The sequence below is a fragment of the Amyelois transitella genome, chromosome 5 (assembly GCF_032362555.1).
Source record: "Amyelois transitella isolate CPQ chromosome 5, ilAmyTran1.1, whole genome shotgun sequence".
Lineage (NCBI taxonomy): Eukaryota > Metazoa > Arthropoda > Insecta > Lepidoptera > Pyralidae > Amyelois > Amyelois transitella.
The window spans coordinates 376,400-387,597 of record NC_083508.1 but is presented as its reverse complement, the minus strand read 5'-3'; the positions used below and the strand labels follow the sequence as shown (position 1 = coordinate 387,597).

The 11,198-nt window shown below is 35.7% G+C and overlaps 1 protein-coding gene across 3 annotated transcripts in view; it reads left to right on the top strand.

Moving 5' to 3' along the window:
• The first annotated feature begins 3,111 nt into the window (after window positions 1-3,111).
• Window positions 3,112-11,198, top strand: part of LOC106140415 (somatostatin receptor type 2) — a 150,816-nt gene continuing 142,729 nt past the window's right edge. For all 3 annotated transcript variants that reach the window (XM_060944505.1, XM_060944506.1, XM_060944503.1), the window contains exon 1: window positions 3,112-3,259. The gene's annotated coding sequence lies outside the window, so the exon portion shown is untranslated. The remainder of the gene's footprint in view (window positions 3,260-11,198) is intronic.

Genomic DNA, 11,198 nt, shown 5'->3' with positions numbered 1-11,198 from the left:
GTATATTTAAAAAAAAACCTTTTCTTTAAAGTATTCGCCTCGTTTTTGCTAACGGTACAATACCGTCAGCCGCAGAAGCCGTCTTCCACCTGTCGGCGTTTCCGAGTAAAAACAGACAAACGAACACACACTTTGTTGTTGTTATCATTCAGACCGCATTTTGGCTGAATGTACGCAATTTGCGTAATCTGTACCCCGGTCTCGGGATCTTTGCATTATTTTGTCAAATTAGATTTGCTCCCGACTTCGCTCGTGTGTAAATATTGACTATTATTTATAATGATGGAATTGAGATTCAAATAGTACATATATATTTTTTAATATTAAAATCTCATATATTAATCTGAACAATGTATTCTCTCGTCCACATTCTATTCTAAATTTGGATGATTGTGAAGTTGACGTTGTTGAAGAAAATGCTGCAGTGCAATTTGTTACCGCTTCTTCTGCACTGACGCCTTGGAAGCAGCAGTAAACTTAGTTTTAAGTAATTTATTTGACGTCAACCAATGTTGTTAAACCATACGTTTTGATAATTATTAAGCGATATGAAGTATCCTATAATAATGATAAATGAATAACGACGGTTGTTAGCTGATGTACTTAGCTGTATTCAATAGATTATATGATAAGTTAAAAACGTTTTTAAGTAAGCAAGACTATGGAGTCGGAAACCATGAAACAAAACAACTTAAGATGTATTTAGATGAAGTTGAATGTGATTCTGTCTGTAAAAATTAAAGATTTAAAAGAAAATGCGATTGCGACGTTTTTTCAAGCCTAGATAGTTAACATAACCACCTGAAGCTATCATCATACATATCATTACGTGGCCTTTCAGTGGCCTTTTTTGCTCTGATTACCTCGTAAGGGAGAAAGACGTGATAAGTATCAGAAAAATCTGATCTGTATTCTGTCCTAGTTAGTCAAAATGTTTTTAACCAAGTATTATACTAAAGTTTTGAGGAGATGAAATTGGGAAAGCAACCCGAAGTATGCGAAATTACCGATACCCTTGAAGTCTAAAACCGATAATTTTTTAAATTGATTGTCTTCAAATTTCAGTTCGTATCTGAAAAGCGCCATAACAATAATTCACCATAATTTTGACACCCATACAATCTGAAACCGCAAATAAAAGAGAAATACCTCATTGAGCAAGAAAGTATAAATTAGGGATTCTTTTCAAACGGAACAGCTATCAATTTTTCGTTTTCATTGCAAATTTGTAGATATTTTCAGACGCCTATAAAGAACTCCCACGGAAGGGAACAAAAGCTCTCGATTAAACCTTTGTTGTAGTAAAAAAGGAAATTATTTGAGGAATTGGTACGAAACTGACGAGCTTGCATGAAGAGAGTTATGAATGTGGATGAAGCGAAAGAAGTATGCAGGGATCGTGGCAATTGGAAAGATGTGGTCTCTGCCTACCCCTCCGGGAAAGAGGCGTGATTTATGTATTGTATGCATTGTCATGAACTGAATTTGTTTTGTACTTAAAGTGGACATGTATGCGCGTATTGAGTTTTAGGATACAAAAAAATACAATACAATAACTCTTTTTGCACCACAATCAATTACAGCAAATATACAATCATCTATTAAAAACATAGCAGCAAAAGGCAACATTATCACTAAAAGCAATCTCTTTCAGGTAACCTGTAAATTGTGTATAAAACTTTACCCAGAGAAAATATAAGCAGGTGGCGCTGAGTTAACTTATAGCCTATTGTCAATATACCTACACAAATATGTTATTAATAATTATAAACCTACATGAACATACCTGAGATAAATCACATACCCAGGATGGAAACTGAACCAGAGTTGTGAGAAGTTACGAAGAAAGAAAATGACAAGATTTTTAAAGCTATTTAGGGTTTCCGCACGCCGAATAGGAATCGGTAAGGCATTCCAAAGCCGTATAGCTTGGGCCGTATAAGATAGGATAAGAAGAGAATTACCAAAAATAGCTACGAAATTCATATTAAGTGTGAACAAGTCTCGAACATGGGAACTTTGAAAGGAAAGATCTAGACGAACAGAACATACCTGTCAATCAGTCAGTTGTCTGGTCAGTTAAGAGTACCCTCAATCGACATAAGGCTCGCAAAAGGCAAGTTATGAATATGGAAGAAGGGAAAGAAGTATGAATTGATTGGACAAGTATGAAATGGTAGTCTGCCTATCTCTTTTGAAAAGAGGCGTGTTTTTTTTGTATGTATTTCGGATTATCATCCTCATGATTCTTTGCGTCTTTTTTGGATAGAAAACCTCCAATGAGCCTTTGGGAGTGAAAGAGCAGGCAATTAATTACGCGCGTAAAAATAGGTTCATTGTATTTAACGGCCTCTGTGTCGCAGCGGTAGTGCGCTTGTCTGTGACACAGGGGGTCCCGGGTTCGAATCCCGGCCAGGGCATGATGAGAAATAAACTTTCTCCGATTAACCTGGGTCTTGGATGTTTATCTATATAAGTATTTATTATAAAATATAGTATCACTGAGTTAGTATCTCGTAACACAAGTTTCGAACTTACTTCGAGGCTAACTCAATCTGTGTAATTTGTCCCGTATATATTTATTGTATTATTTATTGTAAAATATTTTTTTTTTCAGTGACTCACTAAATTTAAAAATAAGCTTTGTCTTCCTCCTCCGGTTACATCCTCACCACTCTGGAGAGCAGCCAGGGTTATGCCCATAAAAAAATCTATAGTATTGTATCACAAAACTACTCCCATCTTACCTTCGCAACTTTGCCGGGAAACCTAATCCATATTAGATCGATCGCGGTTACTCATCCAGTTTCCTGAATGCAAGTTTCATCACTATATTTTCCCTCACCGTAAAAGCATCGGTTAGCACTCAAACTAATGTACATAACTAAGAAAAGAGTTGGTACATCGCCGAGATAGGAATCAAATTTAAAAATAGCCCCCCACCGCAATTAAAAGCCAGTTTGCAAGATCAAAACAAACCGTTTTCTAATCGGTAAGCTACGAGGCGCTGTGAAAATTAAAACATCGTCTACGAGTCGTAGGCGTGCTACGAGCTACACGGTCGTAGCGACCCGTAGTCACTGATAGTCCGTGCTTCAGTCGGCGCGACGCGCTCCAACCGAGTGGATGTGTGGTCCTTGCCGATCTCCGCGCTGAAACTTTTCCGAATACGATTTCGTAAGGATTTTTTTTGTTTGTGAGTTGCATTGTTAGTTCTTTGGAGTTTATGGTGATGTGAGCGGTTTCGAGGAACATTGAGGTAAGTTTTGTTTTTAATTTCATGTATTTTTGAAATAAAGTAGGTATTTTATTAGTTAAAATAATTCTGTTGTGTCTTTCAACATATCTTAATAATTTATTCATCATTATTATTTGAAATGGCGTTCTCATAAAATAAATCTATTATTATATTAAAATATAAGGAAAATTTACCATAAAAGTTTTTCACTGTAACCGTTTAGTAAATCAGTGAATTTCACAACATTTATCTTATATAGCTCATATACTTTTGAAACACGAGAACATCTATTCAAAACAATGAAATAATTAATTCACGTGAACTTCATTCACGTGCAGATAGTATAGTGTTTGCTTGCACCTGTGCAACTATCTTATCAGGCATTAGTTTGTTAGTCGACTAACAATATTAGTCGACTAACATGCGCTGTTTAACTTGGATGGCAACGTGGGATTAGTTTGTTTACACATCTTCTGTCGACTTGATGAGTTTAAACTTTTATGCGGGTAGGACGCGATAACCTGTTCCATAATATTTCCTTTTGTATTTTGTATTTGTGCCGTGTGGTTCCCGGCACCAATATTAAAAAAGAATAGGACCACTCCATCACATTTTCCGTGGAAGTTGTAAGAGGCGACTAAGGGATAGGCTTATAAACTTGGGATTCTTATTTTAGACGATGGGCTAGCAACCTGTCATAATGTGAATCTCAATTCTATCATAAAGCCAAACAGCTGAATGTGGCCTGTCAGTCTCTTTAGGACTGTTGGCTCTGTCTACCGCAAGGCATAAAGACGTGACTATATGTATGTATGTATTTTGTATATCCAAATACACATAAATATATCACTTACGGGATAGATAGAGCCTACATTCGACAGGTAAGAAACTAAAAGGCCACATTTTTTGCATATACAAAGGATGAGACGATACTATTAATCTGACCGACTAACATATCAACACTCCACCCAAATAGACTCTTGTTTTTTTTTAAATTAGTCATGTTTATTTCATTTAAAATTGCACTAAGATGTTATTTTGCGGAACTCCCGTGAGAAGGGAGATTAACAGCATGATTTGCTTTACGCTGGTAATAAAATTATTAAATCGGAACAAATTAATTAATTCAAAAATAAATTGTAGCTATGAAGTTATTTGTAAGCATATAAATTTTCCTTTTCATGGGTGACGTAAAAGGCGACTAAAGAATAGGCTAATAAACTTGGAATTCTTCTTTCAATTATATCAAACTGAACGTGCCCTATCAATCTTTTCAAGACATTTGGCTCTGTCTACCCCGCAAGGGCTATACACGTGATTATATTTATTATAGAAATAAGGAGGCAGGAATATGAAAAGTAATGTATTTGGCAGCTGTCAAAGCAGGCTTATTATTTCTGAACGACTTCAGCGACACGCCGGCACTGAATATCTTTCGCAGATTTTTAATATCAGATTTCATAACAGTTATTGAATATTTTATATGTATAATATATGTGTGTACAATTGTACATATATCAATCAATTTATATATCACCGAAACCGCCAAGCTTTGCATAAAGAGAGTTATGTAATGTGGATGAAGCGAAAGAAGTGTGAAGAGATCGTGGTAATGGAAAGATGTAGTCTCTGCCTACCCCTTCGGGAAAAAGGTGTAATTATATGTATGTTTTCTATCACAGTATGGCTGCAATATACTCGTATTTCGATTGAAATTTTATTTTATAATCTAGTGAAAGATTTCGACAATAGGTAAGTTTTTTTGGAAATTCTCACAAATGATAAGAAATAAATTAGATCTTTATTTATTTATTTATGTACACAAAAATATATAGAAGAATTTACATAGAAATTGAAGTACAAAGGTGCTACTTATTTCAATAGAAATATCTTCTAGTAAACCCGTGACAGTATTTATTCTCGTATAAATGGTAAATTCTTTCACTTTATAATTTTGTCTCAAAACAAAGGTAATGAATATTTTCTACTTTAAACTCTACTTTATAAAAAAAATATATGGAATACTCCGTGCTGTTCCCGACACCAATAGAAAAAAATTTGAACACTTTCTTTCCCGTGGATGTCGTAAAAGGCGACTAAGATATTGTATTTTAAACAGCTGAACATTGCCTATTAGTTTATACAATAACACCGAAGCAGACAAATGTTCCTATTCACGGTCGTAAAAAAATAATATTTTATCTTTATGATAATAAACTGGAGCCGGCCTATCTTTACGACATATATTACGTGTATGTTTGTCTGCTAATCCGTCTATGCTCAAACCCTTCCCAAATAGGCTTACCTTCCGCTAAAGGATTATAGGGGTTTAGTAGGGGTACTTTTATTGAAAAATATGTATTAATAATTAATAAATCTAGGATACTAGTCGATCCATTCTTTCGCTTATTTATTTTGGGTATGGATAAACTCTTTCCTTCACAATGTATTCTCTCGTCCACATTCTATTTTAATTTGGATAATTGTGAAGTTGACGTTGTTGGAGAAAATGCTGCAGTGTAGTTTGTTACCGCTTCTACTGCACTGACGCCTTGGAAGCGGCAGTAAACTTAGTTTTAAGTAATTTATTTGACGTCAACCAATGTTGTGAAACCAAACGTTTTGACAATTATTAAGCGATATGAAGTATCCTATAATTATGAATAAAACTTTTGAATTTGAATTTTCATCGTAGTGTTGTCCTTAGCTGTAGCTAACTATCCCTTACATTGATATAATTCTTTCAGATACCTGTTGAGTGGAAGAAATTCCACCTAGGGATAAGTCCGCCGTTGTCCATTATTGCAATACTATGTTTTCCGTAACTTTGTTACGTACGATAAAGTATTTACAAACAAATACACATAGTGTATTTAAAGCCAGTTTGTAAATTAAGAAATTTTTGATGGACAAATCATACAGATGTTGCTTACCACAGAGTAAATTTAAGACTTGTGTTACGGAATCAAAACTAGCTTCTGCCTGCGCCATTGCTCGTGCACATTGTCATTTATCCTAAAACCTGTCACTATTTGAATCACAATTCTATCATTAAGACATACGGCTGAATTTAACATTTCAGTTTTTTTTTTGGAACTGTTGACTCTGTCACCATTCTATTATTGTATACTCCCCGCAATCTTCTTTCGCTTCATCTTCATTCAGTTATTCCATATCATACATACATACATATAATCACGTCTATATCCCTTGCGGGGTAGACAGAGCCAACGGTCCTGAGCGAACTGATAGGCCACGTTCAGCTATTTGGCTTTAATATGGAGTTGAGATTCGAATAGTGACAAGTTGCTAGCCTATGGCCTAAAAAAAGAATTTCAATTCTCATCCATGGGAAAAAGATGGAGTGGTCCTATTCTTTTTTGTATTGGTGCCGGAACCACACGGCACTGTATTGGTGCCGGGAACCACACGGCATATATTCCATATCAATTTACAAAATCCGCTTTATTTTATAAATAGCAGCAAATAGTATCAGACAAACACAGCAATATTCCTATAAATATCTCAGTTAAAACATATTTAATCCCTTTTGATCGACACATAGCATGCATGGGGCGACGCCGTGGGAGTGTGTCGAGCGGCTTACAATATCATATCTTTCATCACGTATTTCAAAAAATTAAAATATAACAGTACGTACTAGTAAAATAAACTGGATTTGTGAAATTAATTCTGATGTACTTGGGATTGTATGTGGCTTATGGTGTGTGGTTATAGTAGAGTAGATATATTTGTTTTTGTGTATTTCCCTATTAAAGGCGACTAAAGGATGAAATGTGAAAATATCTGATGACTAAGCTCTCGAAATTTCCTAGCCCGCAAGTTGAAAGACGTGATATGTGTATCCCACATTTACTTTTCAATACCTTCTACCTCCTATTCTTTTAGTATTGGTGCCGTGTGGTTCCCGGCACCAATAGCAAAAAGAATAGGACCACTCCATCTCTTTTCCGTGGATTTCGTAAAAGGCGACTAAGTGATAGGTTTATAAACTTGGGATTCTTCCTTTAGGCGGCAGGCTAGAAACCTGTCACTATTTGAATCTCAATTCTATCGTTAGGCCAAGCAGCCGAACGTGGCCTATTAGTCTTTTTAAGACTGTCGGCTCTGCCTACCCGCAAGGGACATAGACGTGATTATAAGTGTGTATGTATGTACCACGTCTTCAACAAGACTATAGACGTATTAATGTTTACGATTCAACGTGTCAACACCATAGCCCGACACAGCCGCGTCTGAGGGTGTAATGAGACCGCAATCGAGGTCGGCCCACCCTCTCATTCACAGCCCGTCCCGATTCCAATCATCCTGCCCTAATTTCATATATTGTGTGCCGGTGATCTAAGTGGAAATGTTGACAAACACTGGACAAGGATACAAGTTTAGGTATTCAGAAAAAAAATCGTTCTGAATTTGAAATATAATTGTAGGATTATTGCCGAATCGGGTCAGGAGTGTTTTTGTATAAAGTTATGTTCTGAATAATGAAGTCTGAAGATGAAAATCTCTTGTCCTTATTATTATTAAATTGAGTATTAGCCACAAAACAGATTAAGTCTTTCAAAATTTTATTGTGAGTAATTTTAGTGACCACTGTTTTAAGAAAGCTTCCATTTGGTGTATAGCGAAAAAAATATATAGAATGTGCCGGCTACTTCTTTTCCCGTGGGAATTGTAAGACTCAATCAAAAGGAAAGCTTAAAAAACTTGGAATTCTTCTTTTGGCATATAGCTGAACATGGTCATAGTCTATTCAAAAGTCTGTCAGCTCTATCTTCCCCATAAGACATAAAGACGTGATAATATGTATTTATAGCTTAAAATAAAGTTGCCGTGTGGTTCCCGGCACCAATACAAAAAAGAACCACTCCATCTCTTTCCCGTGGATGTCGCAAGAGGCGACTAAGGGATATGCTTACAAACTTGGGATTCTTTTTAAGGCGATGGGCTAGCAACCTGTCACTATTTGAATCTCAATTTTCTATCATTAAGCCAAATAGCTGAACGTGGCCATTCAGTCTTTTCAAGACTGTTGGCTCTGTCTACCCCGCAAGGAATATAGACGTGACCATATGTATGTATGTATGTAATAAAGTTATTCTACCTAAATGAAACGAATAACCTAAGTCTATATTTTTTCGTAAAAACTACATCGTTAACATAAAATCCCAGTGACATCATCACAAAACCCGAGGCGGCACTGTCTTAGCTGTTAGTTTAGGCCGCACTCCATCAACGTCGCCAAAATAACACGACACGCATCATAAGTCATATACTCTTATCTGTAGATGGGTTTAGTGTCTATGGGAATAGGGTGCATTTTGTTATGCGATAAAAACATGGATGTACGAGTATTGAGAGTAATCGTGATTTGTATTCGGATTAAACAAGAATTATGTGGTCCGTTTGATTCACAGCACTATGCGAATATTAACACTGCATCTTCTTCCTGTGAACTGATTACAAGGTTCATTAATAGTAGAAAAAAACGATCATTGAACTATATTTTAGGTGAAAAATATTTAGTGAAGTTTTATCTCAATAATTTTTGTAGAAAAAGAGAACCGACTTCAATCGAAATTAAATTAAATTTTTTTGAAGTCTGTTAAATTTCTAAAACGTTTTCTAAAGTGTAACATACACTTTCCTGAAACTGTTCATAGGTAGTTTCAAAACTTCTTTTACGAATTGACTTTTATTTCTTGGTGTAGTCTTGAAATGGCACGGTGTTTAGTTTTTTATCATATCGTAAAATTATAGTCTGAATTTATATATAGTTCAGGCTATAATTTTACGAGGATGTTTCTGCCAGGAGTCGAAGGTTGCTAATAAAATTTAAATTTTATTTCCATTTCCATAAAGTTGTTTTTTATCCTCACTTTCTAGTTATATTTACTAACTTTACGGCGGGTGGTATAAAACTCTAAACGAACTCATAATTCCGAGGTCCTCATATTCCGTGAAGTGACTATATGACAACAAAGACCATTTTTTCATGGCGTCATCAAAACTTTATTAATAAAAGTCGGACATATTGCATTTTATAGAGTAATAGGTAATTTTTTTAATTGTAGGTTCTTTTGGACCGAATTCCATGGGAATCATTTCTTTATAATTTAACGGCCTCTGTGGCGCAGCGGTAGTACGCTTCTCTGTGTCACCGGAGGTCCCGGGTTCGAATCCCGGCCAGGGCATGATGAGAAAAGAACTTTTTCTGATTGGCCTGGGTCTTGGATGTTTATTTATATAAGTATTTATTATAAAATATAGTTTCGTTGAGTTAGTATCTCGTAACACAAGTCTCGAACTTACTTCGAGGCTAACTCAATCTGTGCAATTTGTCAAGTATATATTTAAAAAAAAAAAAAATATTAGTCGAAAAAATAAAAACTGATGTTTTACTACAATCTGTTATCTCAATCAGAAAAACTGGTGTATGTCTGCCTGCATTACTGAATTTGTATGAAATAAGTTGACCCGTTGTAATTTATTGCAATTAAATTTCTGACACCTATAGAACGGTTATGAAAGAACTTCAACATACATACATACGTATGGTTAAGTCTATATCCCTTGCGGGGTAGACAGAGCCAAAAGACTGATAGGCCACGCTCAGCTACTTCAAAAACTTTAACTCGAGAGGCTGTTTGTTTAATCTCCAAAGGCCGTTTTATTCGTATGAACGCCGCTGAATAACTCCGAAACACGAAAGTAATCAAATCCGGCGTGTACCAAAGGTTTCCTTTCGGCGGACAGCGCCACGGTTTCGGAGATATTAAACTTGATTAAATGGCGGAAAATGGCGACTCAATACGGCTTCCGATTTTGTTTACATTGATGACATTGAGCGAAATATAAATGTAGGTATAACTCCGGCTAATTTTTTGAAACAAGATACTTCCCGTTCACGTTTAAAGTCGAAGTTTACTTAATACATACAAATGGTCACGTCTATATCCCTTGCGGGGTAGACAGAGCCATCAGTCTTGAAAATACTGAATGGCCACGTTCAGCTATTTGGCTTAATGATAGAATTGAGATTCAAATAGTGACAGGTTGCTAGCCCATCGCCTAAAAAAGAATCCCAAGTTTGTAAGCCTATCCCTTAATCGCCTTTTGCGACATCCATGGGAAAGAGATGGAATGGTCCTATTATTTTTTCACACTTTTTTCAAAGCCGTGAACCACATGGCAAGTTTACTTAATTGTCATTAATTTAATTGCACTTTATTTGAATTTGAACAGTCAAATTATAGGTTAGTCTATGTATGTACCACGAGTAATATTGTGGCGGACTGGGTTGCTGATTAATAGTAGGAGCTTAAAAAATAACACATTAATTCATTCATATGATCACGTCTTTGTACCTTACGGGGTTGACAGAGCCAACAGTCTTGAATTAAGGCCACGTTCAGCAGTATGGCTTTTTGGTGAAATTGAGATTCAAATAGTGGTAGGTTGCTAGCCCATCGCCTAAAAGAAGTATCCTAAAAATAACACAAACTGAAGAGTTGAAAATGTTTAAGAATAATCACGAAATTCTACAACGAAAGCTTAAGAAACATCTCGTTAAATAAATTAATTTTTACACACATTATTATTATGGCAGTTGGCATTTTCAACTCTTCACATATTAATTTGCTCAAGTCACAAAGCAATACCTAAATTACAATCGTGACAATGCGAATAATTAACAGGTTGTAATGAAGATTGGTTCACACGAACGACGGGTAATCAAACTGACACACGCATTGAATTGGTTCCGTTTTGGTGACTACTTGCCATTGGGTTATTTAGAAGGTACATATCCCTTGCGGGGTAGTCAAAGCCAACTAAAGACGTGATATAGATATAAATATATGATATAAAATGTTAGCCGTGTGGTTCCCGGCACCAATACAAAATAGAATAGGACCACTCCATCTCTTTCCCATGGATG